We start from the raw sequence: 19,763 nt of genomic DNA on the forward strand, positions 1-19,763 counted from the left end.
AAGGCCACGGAGGCCTCGGTTCAAGTTTCAAACCCGACCCCACCAGCGGCCAGCTGTGTCGTTGGGGCTGCGGTGCCCGGCTGTGGCCCATGTCACCCCCGTGTGGGTCCGGGAGAGGCGGTGAAACAGGCACTCTGGGCCAGTACCCAGTGTGCAGCCAGCTCCTGGGGGCCGGGGGGCCCGGGCCGGGCCACAGTGTCAGCCCATGGCCTCGGGGGACGGCAGGTGGGGCAGCCCCCCAGCCCTGGATGGGCCCGCACCAGCCAGAGAGCCTTGACGACAGGGGCAGGGAGGCCAGGTGCAGGACGACAGCTGCCGGGGTCGCAGCTCGGGGCGGCTCTGCCGGAGCTGCCAGAGGCCCGAGGAGCCTCCCTCCCCGCCCCCGCCCCAGGGGTGCCCTTCCGTTCCACAGGCCTGGACACTGCTGCTCCGGGTTCCCGCCTGGGTCCCACCGCCTGAGGAGCGGCCCCAGGGCCACTGGGCTCTGCCGGCTCACCCTGGTCCCGCCGAGGCCTGGCTGCTCAGCTCGGGCCAGGTGCCGCCGGCCAGGCAGCCCCGGTGTGGGGAGGCAGGGCCCCGTGAGGCCCTCGGGCCGCGAGCCTGGCGTGCGGAGGGCCCGAGGGAGCCGGTTGTTTGGGGCCTCGCTGCGTGGGGGTGACTCCTGGTGCCGGGCAGAGAAGAAAGGGCCGTTCAGGGTCTCGGGGGTGGGCGTGTGGGCACACCCACGCTTCCGTCTCTTTGAGGAGGGACCCCAGTCCTGGAGGGCAGTGCCCGCCCCCCCACTTCCTGCCTCTGGCCCGGGAGGGGCGGGGGAGAAAGGGCCCTGACCGCTCGGAGGACGCGGGGAGCAAGCCGGCCGGCCACCGCTGCCTCCTCTCCTCCCTCGGAAACGGCTCCACCTCCCTCTCTCAGGAGTCCTGTGCGTCGGGCCCCCTTCCCCAGCTGTCCGGGGGCCGTAGGGTGTGTCTTTGGTCGGGGATCTGTGGCCCCCCCCACGCAGACCCAGCGGTTAAGGCCGTTTCCACCCCGTGGGCCACTCGGCACATCGCTGCTGGAGGCCGCCCCACACGCCCCCCTGCTGGCCGGCCGGTGCCCGGGGCCTGCATGCGCTGGGCCAGCCAGGCCGCAGGATGGACGACACACGGGCCCCCCTCCTGCACGGGCGGGCCAACCGGTGCCAGCCACCCTCCTCCCTCTGCAAGCCCCACGGGTTGGGGGGGCTTCAAAGCGGGCTCCCTGGCAGCCCCTCTGCCTCTGATCAGCCTGGGCCAGACTCCCCCGTCCCCGAGGGGCAGAGGGGAAACCAGTTCAGAGTTCGGGGCTCCGTCACCCGCAGGGGCAGCAAGAGCGGGCGCCTGTTTCTCCGGCCCTTGTGCCAGGAGCTGCCTGCCCCTCCTGGACTGGCCCTGGCCTCCCCCGTCTGCATGGCCAGACTGGCTGTCCCCAAACCAGCGGCAGTCACAAGCCCGGGACAAAGCCAGAGGCAGGCGCCCACGACCACTGGGCGTCCCCCACGCCTCACCTCACAGCTGGCCCGCAGCCCAGGCTGACCCTCCACTGAGCCCCTGTACCTAGGCCAGGCCCCCTGTGCGCTGGGCTCACCTGCAGGGCCGCCCCTCGGGGGTGGGACACCCCTCTCAGGGATGTTCGGGATGACACCCAGGTGGGAGGTGCAGCCCTCCCAACAGAGCTGTGTGCGGTCCCCGGCCAGCCCGCCACCAGCCCCTCTCGAGGCCCCAGCAGGACCCCATCCCGGGCTCACGCCCTCTCGGCCCCAGGCCCCTTCCCAGCCTGCCCACCAGTCTTCTGGAAGGATCAGTTCCAGCCCCGAGCCGGTTTCTGCATCACCCCCGGGAGCTGCCCTCTCTGGGCGCGGTGACTTCAGTGCACATCAGAGACCCACGTGGAGACGTCGCCTGCGGCCGGTGGCTGGAGAGCCCAGAGGCCCCCGCAGTGCCGGGTGGGGGGCGGTGCCGTGTGTGTCAGACTGACCCCCGAGCCTGTGTCCACCTGGGCCGAGGCCACGCTGCTCCGTGGCCCATCCTCTGACAGGCCACCTATTTCTTGCTTTCAAACACTCTCGGCTGTGTTTTTGAACGTCCTCCGTGACAACTTTGGTTCCAGCCTTTCAAAGCCCGTAAATAACAGCAGACGGGAATCACCCTGAATGCACACGTTAGTTCTGGGAGAACTCTTTTGTGATCCCCTCCAAGCTGAGAATTTTACGTATTTCGAAGTTCTCCCCTTGTCCAGTTTTTTCAGTCTCCCGGGCCTTCCACAGTTCGAGGTGTATCTGTGGGTGTCCCCGGCTGTGGCGGGCAGTGCTGTCGGCCACCACGGTGGGCGGGATGGTCGCCGGCCGCTGACCACCCAGGGTTCTCCCTAGAGGCTCCACGAAACGACCAGACTGGTGCTAAGGGGGCTCCAGTGGGCCGCCCTCCGGTTTCCCGGTCACACCACGATGAGTCATAACCGGGTCTTTTAACTTTAAAGTGTGTGTGCCTGCCGTTTCTCTTGACACTACCCCGTCCCCGTGACTGGAGTCCCTGGTGGGACACTGGTGAGTGACGAACTGTGACGAAGGGTTGGTGACGACGGACTCGCGTCTGTTCCTGACTGTCGGGGCGCTGTCAACCCTGCCGGTGGCTGGCGGTTTCTAGGAGAGAGAAGCTTTACCAAGTCAGGAAGGTCCCCCTCTCCCGCCCCCGCCGTGTCCAGCAGCAGGGACCGGGCGCCCGCTGCCTGTCCCCTCAGGTCTCTGCACAGCTGGTCACTTGTGAGCTGCATTCAGAGACGCAGGGGTGTGCGCGTGCACCCAGGGCTGGAGGACACAGACGGTGCCGCCCCTGCGGCCCGGCCAGGCCCAGCCCCCGGTGGCCGTTGTGCCGTGGGCAGACGCGAGCACGGGGCACACGCAGGAACAGAGGGAGACTCTCGCCCCCTGACCTCAGCAGAAACCACCGCTGGACGCTGGGCACACTTGGCTCCCAGCCCTGTGGACGGGCTCCGTGGCTCGTCCGCGACTTGCCCTGACACTTGGGGTGTGGCTCTGCAGCTGCCCCGGGGGGCGGGGCCCTGCGAGACTGGGGGCGGGGATTTAGAACGCAGGAGCCCCTGGAGGAGGGCTGCCCCCACCCGCCCCCAAGGCTGGACCGCAGCCTCGGGAGGGACGGCCCCCCTCGGCCCGGCGCACACCTGGGCTGGGTCCGCACGCCCCCAGGGACGCCGCACTGGCAGGGTAAAAGTGGAATAAAACGGGTCGCACAGCGGGGGAGCGGCCCTGGAGGCTCCTCCGCCGCCGCGTGGACGCTGCGCGCGGAGGTTCAGGGGGCGGGGCCGCGGCCGCGGCGGCGGCGGCGGCGCTGGGGCCGAGTCTCCCGCGAGCGCGGCGGTTTGGCTTCTCGTCCCCAAATTACAGGAGGCGGCGCTCGGCGAAGCACAGCGTGGGGTTTGCCAAGCCCAAAGTATGTGAAAAAAAAAATCACAAGATTTTTTTGCCCAAATTCTTAAAAAATCCTTTGATTCTGCTTGAATTCTGAGGTTTGGGAATATGGGCCCGAGGGAAGCCTGGCCACTGGGCGGGGGTGGGGCCGGAGGCGGCCGTGGCTGTAGCCGCAGTGGGGCCCTCCCCCCCACCCTCCCCCACCCCGCCCGCCTGTCCCCAGCTGAGGGCACCGAGGCCCTGGCTCCTGGAGATGTTCGCGCCGCCTGCCCTCTTCCCCGACCTGAAGAGCAAGTGGGGGGGGTCTCCTGCCCCCAGGGCCCGGGGTTGCCCTGGACACCCGGACGAGTTGGCCCTCGCCAGCTCTGGCAGGTGGGGGGCTGGAGGCGGGGCTTGCTGGGGTGTCCCTGGCACAAGTTGGAGGGGACAGTCCACACAAGACCACTCTCGCCGTGACACCAGTTTGCCGTCCCCAAGAGCACCCGGGGTGCCGTCTCGCACAGGGGAGAGACACTCAGATCTCTGGGGAGGGCCATGGTGCCCCTGGGAGGAAGCAGGTTCGGGTGCCGGTGCCCCCGCCATGCGGTAGCCACCACAGGGGAGCTCCGCTGTCCCCTGCTGGGGTCAGGAGGGCAGGACCCTCCGTCCACATGGAGCCCCACCCCGGAGTTCTCGCGGGGCCTGCGTGTCAAAGGCACCACCGATCGGTGCGATGGATCGATGGCTCAGGGAGCCGCCCTCAGTCCGCTGCCCTTCTGAGGTCAGCAGATCCTCGTGACCCGGGGACCCCACCCTAGAGCTCGGGGTCCCTGTTGGGTGTGGCCTGAGGTGGCTGTACCCGGCGCACCTCCCAAGGGCTCCGAGTCTACTCCCCGGGAGCCCAGGGCAGAGGCCAGGTGCTGGGCTGCCGGCGCCTGGAGGAGAGACGGAGAGACGGCAGCCCACTCCCTGCTGCGCCCCTACCCCAGAGGGCCAGGGGTCCCGCCCGTGGGCTGGCTGCGGGTACGGAGTCCCTGAGGCAGGAGGAGAGCAGGCCCAGAGGCCCCGGGGACAAGAGCCAGGGCTCAGCCCAGGAGAAGGAGCTGGAGGCGCAGGCAAGGCGGGAGGAAGCCGGCCCCAGCGCCCTGGCCCCAGCCCGGCTCCCAGAGGAGGCAGCCCCTTGAGGAGGGAAGCAGGTGGATCTGGCGTCTCTTCCACCCCCCACCCCACCCGCTGGGTGAGGGACGACTGAGCTGGGCCACCGGCTGGGGATCCACTAGGGATGCCTTGGGGAGGCTGCAGGGGCTCCCCGCACCCCTCCCCCACCCCGCCCGGCCGCTGGGTCCCTGCGCAGAGGCAGATGGGGAGAGGCTGGAGCCGGCTTCTGCCGGCCACGCGGCTCCCTCGCCTCACCCCCCCACCCCTCGGCCCAGTGCCTCCTCTGGGCGTGGATGGGGTTTGGCTTCGTCCGTGGTGTGAAAACGCTATTTTGAGCAGAAAACGCTGAATGAAAAGGGTAAATTACAGACCCCTGCCTCCGTCTACACAATGGACCAGCCCAGAGCCCCCCCGCCCAGGCCCTGGTCCCGGCCCTCCGGCCCCACCGGAGCGAGCGACAGGCCCGGCGAAGGGACGCGGCGAACACGCAGGGGCTGGGGGGGGGGCAGGCACGTCTGGGCTGCAGGTCCACAGGGCGGGGCTGCAGCCGGCCAGTCTTGGGCGAGAGCCCCCCCGGGAGACCCCAGCTTTGCTCTCACGGCCTCGCCTGATGGGGCGAGGCCCACCGGCCCCAGAGGGCCCCCCCCTCCTCCCTACTGAAGTCCGCTGACTGTGGAGGCCAACCCGTCCATGAACCTCACAGTGGTGCCGGACCCGTGTCCCAGAGTCATCGAGGCTGTGCAGCAGCCACCATGGTCCCCGGGCCACCTGGGACCCTCGACCCCCCTCCTCACAGAACCTCAGACACCACCCAGGGAGCAGCCACCTGCTGACCAGGGCGGAAAGGACAAAGGAGACCCATCTGGGCTAACCTGGCGTTGGACCCAAAGGCCCAGGGCTCTGGGCCTGGAGCCCCACCCCTGGAGGACACCCCGGGGGCGGAAGCCTGTGGCCACCATCCACGTGAGGCCACCGCCTGGCCACACGGCTGGTCAGGAGAGGGCAGGGCCCGGGGTCCCGACTTGGCCTGAAACTCTCCAGGGGACATGCCAGTGGCTCCCCTCCCCCTCCCAGGGCCACGGGTGGCTCTGGACGTGGTGGGCAGGGCCTGCCCCGGCCAGGATGGTCCGGCCCCTGGCAACGCTCCTGTCACCCAGGTGGGCGGCCGCTGGCAGCGGCTCCAGGTCCCTGGGGGGCCCGTCCAGTGTGGCTTCCCTTCCACCTGCCAAGCGGCTGCAGGAAGTCTGGGCGGGGGCCAGGGGGAGCCCAGCCCCTCAGGGTGCACAGGCCCAGGCCCTGGGGCCTCAGGAGCCGCTACCAGGAGGGCCCCTGAGGACAGTCCTGCCTATTTGTGGGGACAGGTGCGCTGACACCTGCCGGGGCCCCCCGGGGGGATTGCTGGGTGAGAGGCAGGTTCAGCCCCCCGCTCCGGGGTCTCTGGTCCCCAACACTCCCTCCCGCTCCGGGGTGCGCCAGGCTGGCAGGAATGCGCTCCGCTCCTGGGCCGGCTCCTCACCTGCCGCAGGTGAGCGCTTTCGGAGCGGCACGGCCTTCGTGCCCCGGCCTGTCCCCTTTGCCAGCCGCCCGGCTCCTTTGATGCCAGCGGCCCCCACGCTGGCCGGGCCGGGCCCTGTCTGGGCAGAGACCCCACAGCCCCGCATTCCAGGCTGTGGGTCGCCGAGGGCAGGGGCGTGGGTGCGGCAGCTGCCAGGACCGGGCGGGGCCCCCTGCTCGTTCCTGGCCTTGGGCTCCCCTCCTCCCCATCCGGGACCCTCTCTCCCCTCCGCTCTCCGTCCCCTCTGCCCACTGCCCTCCATCCTCGGGCGACAAAACTGAGGCCGGAGAAGGGAGGCCGTTCGGGAACCCGGGGAGGGAGGCTCTGGCACCTGGTCCTCCCCTGGGTTTCCCCTCTGCTTTCCTGGCCGGGGAGACCGGCTAGCCCAGGGCTGCCTCATGGTCACACATGCTTGCTGGAGCTCCCTCCCTCACACCTGCATCCCAGGGAGGAGGGAGCAGACAGGCCCAGACAGCAGCAACCCTGGGAGCTGGGCTGGCCCGCCCTCGGGCGCTCCCCCTCGGGCGCTCCCCCTCGAGCCCCATGGCGTTGTCTCCTTTGCTCCTGTTGGTCTCCTCTCGCCTCGGGGAGGCTGGGGAGTGCCTTTGCCCCGTAAAATCGGAGTTCTGTCTGAGGGTGGGGGGAGCGTGGGCATGGGGGGCTGTGGGCAGTGTCTGCTGCTGCTGCTGCTGCTGCTGCCACTGCAAAGTGCCCCCTCAGCACTGGGCATGGTGGGCGGTCAGAACTCTGGGGGACAGAGTGGGTGCACCCCACCCAGGGACGGCGGCCTCTGGAAGTGGCTGTGGGTGGGGGGACAGGGGGAGGCCCGGGAGGGGCTGTGGGAGCCGGGGCTCCGCACACAGCGGCTCCTCCCGTCCCCGCGAGACCCCGGAAGCCAGCAGTCACGGCCCCCTCCGTCCACCGACGAGGCCCAGAGAGGCCGAGCGGCTGGCCTGAGTGACCCAGACGGGCAGTGACAGGCTGGCGTCACCCCAGCAGTGGACACCGCGTCCAGCTCCCACCACGGCCCCTGCCCAACCCCGTGGGCCGCAGCTGACCGTGGCTTTGGGCAAGGCGCCTCTCCCGGGTCCCCAACGACCCGCCTGCGCCCGGCCTGCACCCTTCAGGCCGAGGGGCTGCGGCTCTGCCCTCGAAGGAGCCACGCGTGGCCGCGGAGCCTCCGGGGAAGGGAAGATCGTGGGGCTCGGTGATGGGGGGCCGGCACCTCGGGGCGCTCGATTCCCCTCCTCCACCCGACGACGAGGCCTCTGGCTCCGAGCCCGGGGGGCAGCTCCCAGGCCTCCCGCCCGGGCGGTGGCGGCCGGAGAGAGCGGGTCAGGCCCTATTTTTAGACGCCATGGGAGCTGGGGCTCCGGGAGGGGGTGCTGCGGGCGGCCAGGCCGGGCTCCGCCAAGTGGTTCAAGATGCGAGAGGGCGAGCGAGGGACGCGGGCCAGGCCGGCGCTTCCTGTGCTCGCTTTGAAGGGGGGGGCTGCTGGGGGGGGGGAGGGGGGAGGGCTGCCTGGGGGTGGGCGAGGGGGCCTGAGCGGGGCGGGGGGGCGGGAGGGGACGGCTGCCATGTGTGCTCGGGAGCTCGGGAGCCCAGGACAGGGCCCTGCTCCCTCCTGGGTGCTGGGAGGGACGGCCGCCCTCCGGTTCCCTCCCTGGGCTGTGAGGCCGAGCAGGAGGTGCTCCGAGGGCTGGGGGCCGGACCCAGCTCCCTCTGCTGTTGGGTGGGGCTGCACTGTGGGGCTCAGAGGGGGGCCTGCCTGCTAGCTTCATGGGGCCCCGGGTGGGGGGGGGGGGTGGAGAGGGTCCTCAGTCCAGGGACGGAGAAGGCAGATCCAAGGACCCCAGAGCCGGGCTGGCCGTCACGGGGCTGGAGACGTCTGGGACCACGTCCCTGTGACCAGGACCGGACCCGTCGGACCCCAGTCAGGAGCCCCCCCGCCCCCACAGTCCCTGTTGCTTCAGGACGGAAGGCAGGCTTCTCCCCCACAGCCCCTCACTCCTGTAAAGGCGCCCCACGCCCTCGGGGGTCTCCCACCGCCCGGCCGGGCCCCGTCGGCACCGGCCCCTGTCTGCCGGCCGGTCTGCTCGTGTGGGGCCGGCCTCTGCGGGGGCCGCCTGCAGGAGGGACACAAAGCCAGCCCGGAGGGTCTCGGCAGACTGGGGACTCATGGCCACACGTGGCCCCAAGCTGCCTGCCTCGTGAGCTCCGAGGCCTGGGCGGGGTGGGACCCCCAGGAAGCCCCAGTGCATGCCCCCCCTGGGTGGCGGGAGGGGGGCACTGGGCGGAGAGGAAGCCCATCCCACTGCCGGGAGTCCTGCCCCCCCCACCCGGCTCAGCACCCCAGGCCCTGGCGCTGGGACCTGGGGTCGGCCCCTGCGTGCGGGAGCCCCGCTGTGCGTCCCGGAGGGGCGAGGCGGGGGGAGACACTCGGCCCCGGCCCCGGAGCCCAGCAGGGGTGGGTGTCGTGGGCTCGCAGCTGGGAAGGGTCCCCAGGCGGCGAGCAGGCTGGGGGCCGGGCAGCCCTGACCACCTGGAAGGCCAGTCGCCCTTCTGGCCTGCCGTCCCGTCGGGGCTCAGACCCCGCAGAATGGGGCAGGTCCGGGGGTGTCCCCACCCCACTCCCCCACCCACAAACAAAACGGAGGTCTGGTCTCCACGCTGCCCCCTGGTGTGGCACATGGGGTGGAGGGAGTTCTGATGGGCACCCCCAGGGCTGCAGGACGCACTGGCTCAGCCCCCCGTTCAGCCACGCTGAGGCCACTGTGGGACCCACTGCCCGTGGCCAGCAGGTGGCCAGACCTAGCCCTGAAGATACACTGTGTCCCTCAGGGACCCTCTCCTGGGTACGCCCACCCCTCCCTGTGGCCCTGGGTCAGCCTGGTGCCAGGGACCCCGGGGTTGTCCCTCCTGCCCGCCCAGCTCCCAGCCCCCTGGGGGCCCTGGACCCCACTACCCCCTGGGGGCCCTGGGCCCCACCTCCTGTCCTCGCTCTCGGGTGAGCCTGCTGCCCCCCAGCCCCAGGCCCCCTGCCCCCTGCCCCCTGCGGCCAGACCGCTCCCCCCAAAGTGCGGGTGTCGCCCGTCTGCTCCCAGGTCACCCTCAGGGGACGGTTCTCTGCGGACCCTTTATAATCCAGGCTGGCCCGCCTGACCGCTGATGCCCCAGCCCGAGAGCATGCGGATCCCCAAGGGCCCTGCTTCCCCTGCCCACACCTGGTGGACGGCCACACTCCTCGGGGCCCAGCAGCTGGGCCACCCACACCTCTGGACGCCTCACTCCGGGCCGAGCTGACCCTCGGGACCCTCGCTTCCTGGCCGTGATTCTGCCGCCGCCCCCCCACCCAGGGATCTGGGGACATCTGGCCCTCTGCTGGACCCGCCCCCGCCCCCACCCCCGTTCTGGGCGGTGCCCTCCAGCATGGACAGCGCTGGCCGAGCTGGGAGCTCGGCGGAACCGGCTGCCTCTGGTCACAGCTTCCTTCCCGGGGAGGACCCAGCAGGTGTGAAGGGGGTCGGCCCACCGCGGCCCGCAGCTCCCGCTGGGGGAGGGGCCACGTCCCACGGGCAGGACGGTCGTCCTGCAGCTCTCACGCAGCCCGCCGTCCTCCCTGAGCCCAAGCGAGACAGGCCCCATGGCTGTGGCGCCACGGGCGCCGTGCCTTGGGCCCCGACAGCCGCCGAGGAGGCTGGGCTCTCCAGGGGCGTCCCTCGGGGCCTCCCCGGGACGGGCTGCAGCCTGCCGGCCCGACGCCTGGGTGAGCCGTCTCCACGGAGGCCCAGGGCCGGTCGAAGAGACCCAGGATGGGCCAGGGCTGCGGGGTGGCGGTGGAGAGGGCGCGGGCGACTCTTTCCGAGTCCCGAGGGGCCTCGGGGTCACGTCTCGGGAGCGGCTCCCCATCCCACTTCCAGGCCCATCTGGCGCGCGGGCGGGAGGGCGGGAGGGCTGCGGTCTCCTCTGGGACCCGGACGCCCGAGGGCTCTGAGGGACACGGGGACCCTCTGCGGGCCCTCGGCGTCTGCGGCGGGGCGGGTGTGGGAACGCTCACGCCGGAGTTCCCCGTGGGGCCCGGAAGGAAGGAGGGAGGTCCGTGGTCAGGAGCCAGGAAGGCGTCTGGGCTCGGAGACGGAGACGCAGCCGGACAGTGAGTGAAAACGGGCCGTTCCACCGGAGCCGGGGCCGTCAGGGCGCACACTCGCTGCGGCCTCCCCCGCTGGCCTCACGGGAGGGGCGGAGCCTGACCGCTGGTGGCGGAGCCGGGGCGGGCGGGGAAGCGTCCGGAAACCCCGGGGGGGGGGCTCCAAATCCCGGCGTTCTTGGGGTGAGCCTCACACGCCCTTCGCCCCGTCACGCACGCCTTCACGCGTGTTCACAGCACGGTGCGACCCTCCCCGCAGCCCGGAAGGGGTTCCTCCCCAGTGCAGCCCCCGCGCCTGCCTCCCCCAGAGCACGGGGACACGCGGTAGGTGGGGACCGAAGGTGCTGCCGCTCCCCCCGGCCTCCTCTGCTGTCTCTGCCGTGGGGGTCCATTTCCTGCCCCTCAAGCCGGGCCCCAACGCCGGCAGACCCCCCAGCGGGCATCCTGCTTGCAGGGTCACATGTGTGGGGGGCACACGTGTGTGGGGACACTTGTGTGCTGGGGACACGTGTGCGGGGGCACATGTGGGGATACATGTCTGCGTGACACGTGCTGGGTGGTGTGGGGACACGTGTGTGGGGACACGTGTGGGGGACACGTGTCTGCATGGCGTGGGGGGGCGTGTGTGGGGGCACACCGAGGTCTGTGGCTCCCGGGCACATGGACATCTGCTTCGCAGGCCGCACAGCCCGGAGCTGCAGGCGGGGGGGGGGATGGGGGGTCCCCGGGGGTCTGCTCCAGAAGGCCTTGTCCTTCGGGTCTTTCCAGCCGACGAGCTTGGGCAGAAGGGGCGGGCGGGGCCCAGCCCCGGCCCGGGGTCCCAGGGTCTGCTGAGCGGGGAGTGCCCGCCCAGCCGGAGCCCGCTGGGGGCCGGGCAGAGCCCCGAGGATGGGCTGGACGGGCTGAGGATCAGCCCGGGGCAGCTGCAGAGGCCCCAGGTGCAGGGCACGATGCAGGCGGCTCAGAGACCACCGGTCCTGCCGACGGCCCCAGCAGCACCTGCTGGGTCAGGGCCAGGCTGGGTGCTACGGCAGCACCCACTCACACCCACCCACACGGCCTGTGGAGCTGCAGGGGCGGCTGGGGCTGGAGGGTGTCCCTGTGCGTCAGCTCCCACCCGCTCTCAGTGACCGGTGGCAGGGGTTTGGCGGGCCACGTTCATGCCTCGGAGGGGGGCCCGCTGCCCACCGATCGGCCTGCCCCATCCCGAGAGCTGGCTGCTGGCCGCTGGCCGGCGCACACCCGTCTCGCTGACTCACTGAACATCCGCGGGGACTGTCGTCCCCGGCACGAGGCCTGCTCCTTGTGAACCGCGTGCTGTGTGGGTGGGAAAGGACGGTGGCCTTCCAGCTGTGGGGCCAGGGATGGGGAGGTCGACACCCCGAGGGAGGTGCGGGCTGGCCCGGGTGGGCACCCTCTGCCCTGGCACCGGGCACCTCGGCTACTTCAGCCCTTGAGTGGGACGGACCCCCTGCGCCTGCTGTGAGCTGGGTCCTAGGTCTGGGCCCCGGGTCCACCACCTGGGACCTGGTGCCCAGCGGAGCCAGAGGGACTTGGGGACCCACCCATGACCCCGGTGTGGGGCAGCCTGCAGGGGTCAGGTGGGCGAGGCCGCCGGTCCGGTCCCAGGAGCTCCCCTGGCTGCTCCGTGCTACGGCCGTTGCAGGACAGCGTGAGCCGGGCGTGTGCCCGAGCACCGCCTGGCCCCTCCCTCATGCACTCACCAGGCAACGTCCATTGCACGCCGGCCGGCAGGCACAGGGCCATCTCTGATCTCAGGGGCTCATGGTCGGCTGTGGAGAGCTGACGAGAACGGAGACACCAAACAGGAAGGCGGCCCCTGCGCTCGGTGGGCCCTGCTAGGCCTCCGGGAGGGAGCTCAGGGGGCGTCCCCTGGGACGGCGGGCACCAGCGTCTTGGATTTCCAGGCCGCCGGACTGCGGGCATCCCAGTGGTCTGTCTCGGACGCCACTGGGGGCGGCCGCCCAGGTCCCTCAGCGTCACGGCCCAGCCCCTGGCGGCAGCGAGCCTGTGGCCGTCTGGGGGTGAGTGGGCAGCTGGACTCGGCCTCGGCCTCGGAGCTGCCCTGAGCGGTCACAGCGCGTGGCTCAGAGACCCGGCGGCGCGTGGCGTACCAAACGCTCCAGTCCTGCGGGAAGTCCGTCTGCCCGCGGGTCTTGGCTTTTAAAGCCCACGGTGTGCGCGCACCCCGCACAGTCCGACCCTGAAAGCAAACTCGGCCCCGAGGCCGGACCGGTCTTCCGCTCCGCGCTCCGGCGGGCCCGATGGCAAACCCACCCACGGCACACTGGGGAGGGACCGCCTGTCGCTTTAAACGGGCCAGGCCTGGAAAAGGCACTCATAACGTGGTAAAGAATCGTGTGAGGAAGGTGCTCAACATCCTTAGTTACCACGAAAATGCAAACTTCAGACCACAGTGGTCACCGGAACGGCCACATTGCAGGGACGGCCGCATGCCAGGCTCGGGCCCCGGGCAGAGAGGGGTCCTCCGGGGCGAGTGTGTGACAGTCCCACACTCCAGAACACCGTCGGCAGCGGCCCCCGGAGTCGGAGACACAGCGGTCCGAGGACCCGCCAGCGCCGTTCCGTGACACGCTCTGCTGAGGCCCCCACGGCCCACGCGGGGGCAGGGCCCTGCCCCCGACGCCCCCAACCTCCCACACTGCCCTCCGCCACAGACGCCGTGAACACCCCCCCACAGGTGCGCGGTCGCACGGCGGAGCGCAGCCCTGGGAAGGAAAGTGACCCCCGGCGGGCCTCACACCTGCCCCCGGCACCGGGGAAGCCAGACACGAAGGCGCTGGTTCTCGCGGCGAGACTGCTCGCCCGTGGAGTCCAGGCCCAGACGGCGCGGGCGGGCAGGGACGGGGCGGAGCAGGGGTCCCCTCTGCGGGCCGTGGGGGCGGGGCTCTGTGGATGCTCGGGGTCCCTCTGGGTGGCAGTCTCATTGGTGTGTTCGCCTTCCAAGCGCCCCCAGCACCCCTTTCTGACGTGCGGACTTCTCTGCAGGCAAACTGCCCCCCAGAGCAGGACCGGCAACAGACACCCCACCCTCGGAAGCGCGAGGCTCTCCTCCCACTCGCTGCCCTGCCTCGGCCCTCGCTCCCGGCCCTGCCGGTCTGCTGCAAAGAGGCACGCTGTGCGCATTCTGCCTGTTAGTCTGCTCCCATCGCTCTCTCCTCCGGAAAAAGTTCCCCAGGCAACCACGGGCGGAGGGTCCCCGGGGAGGTCTGTCCCGGTGTATTTCCCAGTGGTGGCCCAGCGCTGGTGGCTCGGCTGCCCCTCACGCCGTCACCCGGCAGCCCGGGCCCCGCCCCGGGCGGAGGGTCCCCAGGGCCCTGGTCTGGGCAGGACAGAGGTGAATGGGCCCGGCTCGCCCCAATCGGGGCTCTTGGGAGAGGGGCTCCCGCCCTCCAGCCCCACGGAGGGCGCCGCCCCAGCAGGCCCCTCGCGGGTGCTGCGTCCCCAGGGCCCCTCTGCCCCTCCAGTGCCAGGTCCCGTCCGGCACCCGGGAGCCTCCGCAGGCAGGGGGTGGGGGTGCTGCCGTGCAGGGCCAGGTGGGCACGTGGGGGGGGGGCGCTGTGTGCTGGAGGGCCTGCCAGGGTCTCCGTCCGCCCCGTCGGCCTCAGAGACATCAACATCATCCACCGTCCTTTTCCAGACACGGGGACCCTGCGCCCCCGTCCCCGAGGACGGCTGTGGCTCACCCTGAAGCTCACCGCGGGCGTGTGAAGACCCACGGTCGCCAGGGTTCGCCCGCTGCTCTCCTGCTGGAAGGGCAGCCTGGCTGCCTGGGCTCAGGGCCTGGCCTGGGTCTGGGGGGCTTCTCCCCCCGCCCCGCCGCCCGGTGGGGGCCCGGCCGGGTCTCTGAGGCCTCAGGCCCTCTGCCCTGCCCCAACTCCCCTCACGCGTCCCGGCGGCCTCGCCGCCCTGCGCTGGCGACAAGCAAAGGGACATCGAGGGGGAGGAGCCCAGGGCCGGGCGCCCAGCGAGGCCCTGGACTGACCTCGGGCTCCGAGCTCTCCTCCCTGCCTTCCCATCCTCCGCTCTGGCCTCGGCCTCGGCTTTGGAGCGAAGAAACAGACGCACGTGGCAGCCAGGAGGGGCGGGGGCGGGTCTGAAGACCCAGGGGAAGTGCCTTTCAGCCCTAAAGTCCTGCCCGCTGCTCCTTAACCTCCTTCACATCCGTGGGTTCCTGTGATTATCAGCAAATGCCCAGCGTTCCATTTCAATGTGTGTCACTAACTGTTACAATAAACACAGTTGCAGTCGACCCTGGACCCTGGACCGGCAGGAGCTGCTTCCCCTTCGAAGGCACCGCGGGGTGGGGTCCGCCTGCTCTGGGGGCAGGTGGGGTCCCCAAGGTGGGGCGGCCCCAGGCTCTGGGTGGGGTCCTGAGGACTACTGGGACGTGGTGCAGAGGGGGGGATGGGCTGTGGCCCCCTTGGGCCCCGGAGCCCAGGCTGAGGCTGAGCACTCCTTCTGTGACAGCCACCCCCACGCTCCCCTGGGCCGGCGTCCGGGAGCTGGGCGCCTCCTCCCGGGGCCGGGCCAGCCGAGGGCCGGGGCCGCGTGGGCCGAGGGTGGGTGTGCCGACTGTGTCCTCTGAGTGTGTGCTCCCCCGAGCGACAGCCTATGATAACCAGGCGGCTGCCTCACTCCTCAGGAATGTGGCTCAGCCCAGCTGGGGGCATCAAAGGGCTCCCAGGGCCGGCCGCCGTCTCCCCCCCCCCCCCCTCCTCCTCCTCTTCCGCATCCTGGTCCCTGGGGGTGGGGGTAGGGGGGCTGGGGAGGCCGAGCACAGGTCCCGGGCTGTGAGGGGCAGCCTCCATGCATACAGTGTCACTCAGGGACTGGCCGTGGCTGGACGCCGGCTGGACGGTTAGTGCGGGGGACCATGTCACAGCCGCTGTCCCTCTCAGCAAGGAGCCTCGGGCCCAGAGTCACGCCCGGGACTCGGAGGAGGGCCGGGCAGGGCCAGCATGGCCAGGCTTACTAACAGGGTCCGGGCTGGGGAGGGGCCAGCACCGACCCCACCCAGGGGCCACTGTGTCTGCAGCCTGGAGGGGTCCCCATGGGGGTGAGAACTGGGGACCGGGCTGGAGTGGAGGACCCTGGCTGGGGACCCGTCCAGGAGGTGGGGGCCTACAGGGGCTCTCGCAGGGCGTGGGTGGCAGGTCAGTGGCCCGGGAGGGGCCAGCCCAGGCTGCGTCTGCGGGGCGGGGGAGGGGGCGGCGGGTGAGGGAGGGGTCGCCCCAGGCAGGAACCCGGGACCCCAGGTTCTACGCCAGAGGCTCCTGAGTGGATTTTCACACCAGACCTAAAGGAGCCGGAACTCGCCTGCCCCGGCCGTCGCGGCTCAGCTGTTCGGAGTGTCTCCCCGGAAAGCGGACGGCACAGGCGCGGTCCCGGCCGGCACGCATATGAGAGGCCACCCCCCGCGTTTCTCTCCCACGCAGAGACACCTCATCAGCTCCCCCTCCCCCCAGCGCCCGTGAGCGCGTCCTTGGGCGAGGCTTTAGCACTGTTCGTGTCAACACCGTTGTTTAGACAGTATCGCCTGAAGGTCAGGGCCGCGGCTGCCCCGGGTGGGGAGGGGGGTGGCGGGCAGGCTGACCCTCCGGAGACCCGCAGGGACGTGCTCGGGGGGAGGGAGGAGGTGCCGTCTGCCCTGAGCCTGAGCACCTCGGGGGACGGTGCTCCCGTCGCGACCCCACTCGGGGCGTCCCCGAGCTGTGCGCCTGAGCCCCGGCGCTCTGTCTCGTCTGACTCTCACCCGATGCAGTGCCGTGAGCCGCCCCCACCCCCGTCCTGCGCACAGTGGGGCCGCGTTCCCGTCCCCAGCGGGAGGGGCCGGTTCGGTCGGTCGAAGAGAGTTTTCCCAGGGGGGTCTGTGCAGACTCATCCCTGGACAACGACGAGTTTGACGCTTTCCGGAGTGCCTTCCCATTCCTTCCCTGGGTCCTTTCCCTCTCTTCCTTTCTTCCCACCACGTCACCCCCACACCCTCCTCCACCCCCTCGCTCTCCGGGCGGCAGCATCCTAGGGGCCCCTGGCCACACGCCGAGTTGCGCTCGGCTGACACCCAGCGCCGTGCGCCCGGCACCATCGGGGCTGGTCACCGAGCTCGAGGGTCTGCCTGTCCCCGCCGACGGAACCAGCCTCGCGTGGGATTCCGCCTCTTCTCCCCGGGAGGGCTGTTGTGTTAACACCAGCGACGTCTTTCCTTGGAGCCTTGGTTTCCCTGTGGACACGAGTCCGCACGCCCCGGGCGCATCGGGGAAGAGACACGCGAGTGCCGCTGTGGCGTTCACATGCGCGCCAGACGGCGGGATGGCGTCCACCTCTCCCCACCTCGCCTCCGCCTCCGCCAGAGCGCCTGTCCCCTCCCTGCAACCCCAAGCTGCCATCAGCTCAGGCACTGTGTCCTTCCTCCCGATGGGTGAGGATAGGGGGTTCCTTCATCCTGGGGGTGTCCACCCAGGTCGAGGTCACTCCACCCGAACACCGGGAGTCAGGGGGCAGGAGCCAGCGGCTGTGGGCTCCTGACCGGGGTCACGAACCACAGGCGTGGCGTCCCTGTGCTGCTGCGGTGCAGGGACTTGGGGACAGGGACGGGCTGGGGATCAGGATGCTGTCTGGGTCCAGGTGCACGCATGTGTGGGCTGCCCCTGCCCGGGGCCGAACGGGCCTGGTCCAACCATGAGCTGAGGGTTGGGCCACGGCAGGTGAGGCCCTTGCACGGACCGGGGCTGCATGCTGGGGCGACGTGGGCTTCGGGCCCTGCGGGCCGGCGGGCGGGCGCTGCCTGAGCCGGGGTCAGGAGGCCGGGCGAGGATGGCGGCCCTCCCGGGGCCTGGGCCCTGGCCACGGTTGGCCAGATGGCGCCCCGCCCCTCTGCGGGCGCAGCACCCTCTGAGTGCAGCAGGTGCAGCTGCCGGCCGCCGGGCCTGCCGGGGCGCCTGTGGCCTGAAGTCAGCCGCCCTGCCCTCCAGGCCGCACCCTGGGCTATTTTGGGAGCTTGAGCTCAGAGCTGCCGGCTCTCCGCCTGAGTTCCTGGAAGTAAGGGGTCAGGGGTGAGGACGGTTCCTCTTTTGTCCGGCATTTGTCCTGTCCCCGGAGCCCCCCAGGGAGCAGCGGTCCCTGGGGTGGGGTGGGGGTGGGGGGAGCTGCTAAGGGCATGTCCCCGGCCAGCTGCCGCCACCAGCCCCCGGTGCTTCCTCCGAGCCCCGAGCCTATCCCCGGAGGAGCGAGAGTGGCCAGGGTCTCAGGGGCCCGCTGCCCCGAGGAGCCAGCCCTGCCCCCTTCCCCGCTGGCTCTGCCCACGGGGCCCCTATGGGGACGGAGGACGGCGGCCACTCACCCCTTCCTCGTGCGGGTCTGACTGTGCACGGCCGTGAGGGCGCACGGGGTGTGGCCCTGGCCTTGGGGCCTCAAGATAGCACGGAGGCTAGTGGCGAGCCCTGACCCCACTGCGGCCCAGACCCAGGGGACAAGGGGCCGCCCTGATCAGGGACCGAGGAGGAGCCCATGGCGTGTGGCCCTGGCGAGGACGGTGGGGTCAGGCCCGATGCCGGGCCCCCAGCACACCGCCACACACCCCCTCGTTTCCCACCCTGGCTCCAGCCCCGAGGCCCCTGCAGCCGTGGTCCTGACCTCCCCGGGGCCCACGGTGCAGGGTACCGAGTCTGACGGGGCCGCCAGCTCAGTCTGAGCAGGGTTCTGCAGTCCGGCGGCAGCGGGCAGTGAGGGGGCAGATGCATTCAGATGGGGGTGAGGAGGGGCAGCCCCACAAGAGCCACCCTGAGCCTCGAAGTCCGGAGCCCGACCCCAAGGCCGTCCAGGCCGTGGGGCGTAGAGCAGAGGCCACCCAGAGCCAGAGCTCAGCCAGGAGGCCCTCTGTGCCGCGGCCAAGCCCGGCCCACAGACCCGAAACCGCCGCGAGGAGCGGAGGGTGCACCCCCAGAGCAGGCACGGCCCAGAGTCCCACCGCCCCAGGCGCCTGCCGCCGACGGGGGTGCCCCGGAGAGCCAAGTCGTGGGCGCGCAGTCACGGGGAAGAGGAGGCCCCCACACTGTGTTCTGACATGGGGGGGAGGCGTGGGTGGGTGGCTCAGGGTGGGCCGAGCCTGCCCTGGGGTCCCGTGTACAGAGGCCGAGAGTGGGAGCCTCAGGGAACGGCCCCCTTGGGCAGGCTGCCCCAGCCCTCGGTCCCCACCGCAGGGCTCCTGGCTTTGCTTTGGGCATGGGCGGGGGGGGGGGGGCCGGGGGCAGCTGGGCTGGGGGTCAGAGGGCAGCCCCGCCCTCTGGATCTGGGAGCAGGGTCCCTCCTAGTCGTGGCCCTATACCCCGCCCATCCCCCCCCCCCCCCCCCGAGAGCACAGGACCCCAGAGAGGCCACGTGTGCTCCTGCGGCGTCAGGGCGGGGGGGGGGGGGGGTTGGGGGTTCTGAGGCTGAGCCGGTGTGGCCCGGGGCAGCGGTGGCTGAAGACCCAAGTCCAGGTGAGGTCCCCAGCGAGCCCCCTGGGAAGAGGTGGGCCAGGGCAGGAGGCCGCCCCCACTGGCCGGCCGAGAGAACCTGGGGCAGGCACTCAGCCTCTCTGAGCCCACTGCTGGTAGGCAAGTGGGGTGCATTCCCACCGCGGGGCGCTGGGGTTGCCATGAGCTGGTGGCGGGTCACAGCGCCACGCCGTCCATGTGCAGTGTCCAGCAGGCCTTGTGCGGTGAGGAGACGGCGCCACGGGCCCCGGCGAGGAGCAGGCCGGCCGCCTGCAGCGAGAGCCAGGACCGGGCTGCTCATCACCACAGCCCGTGGGCCGGGGACCTATCCGCAGGATCCGGGCAGATGAGCAGCCTGTGCTTGCACACCTTCCTTGTCGGCAGACTCACTACTCGACAAAGGCACTGCCATCTGGCCCGACAGAGGCGTCTGGAGCCGGTCTCCCCAGACTCTGGGGGCCTCCTTGAGGTTTCCGGGAGGAGGGTCCCCTGGAAACGAAAAGCACTGTTCGGCAGAGCTGGGGTGCCACCCCCCACCCCCTCCCCCCGCCCGTCCCGGTCCTGCAACGGCGCGTCCCCGGCCCAGCTGGCGCCCGCGTGTGTGTGTGTCAGAGCCGCCGGTGGGGACGTGGGCACGGCGAGCAGGCTTCGGCCGAGACACAGGCAGACGCGGCTCCTCCTCCCGCAGGCTTCGCGGCGGGAAATCGGAACCAGGGCCGGGCTCTGACGCGGGGCAGACGTTTGTGCAGACTGACGGGGACAGGCGACGACGGGCCTGTCTGCGCCCGGCGGGGGATGGGGGGGCTGGAGTGTGTGTATGGGGGCTGTGGGGCGGGGGGGCCGCCCGAGCTGCCGCGGTTCATTTTTTCCAGAGTGGCGGCATCGACCGAAATGATCTCAGTTGTAAGCTGCTATTAACATGTCACAGACCCCACATTTTTACAGGAATAATTCAAAACAAAT

This window comes from Phyllostomus discolor, chromosome 4 (genome assembly GCF_004126475.2).
Source record: "Phyllostomus discolor isolate MPI-MPIP mPhyDis1 chromosome 4, mPhyDis1.pri.v3, whole genome shotgun sequence".
Classification (NCBI taxonomy): domain Eukaryota; kingdom Metazoa; phylum Chordata; class Mammalia; order Chiroptera; family Phyllostomidae; genus Phyllostomus; species Phyllostomus discolor.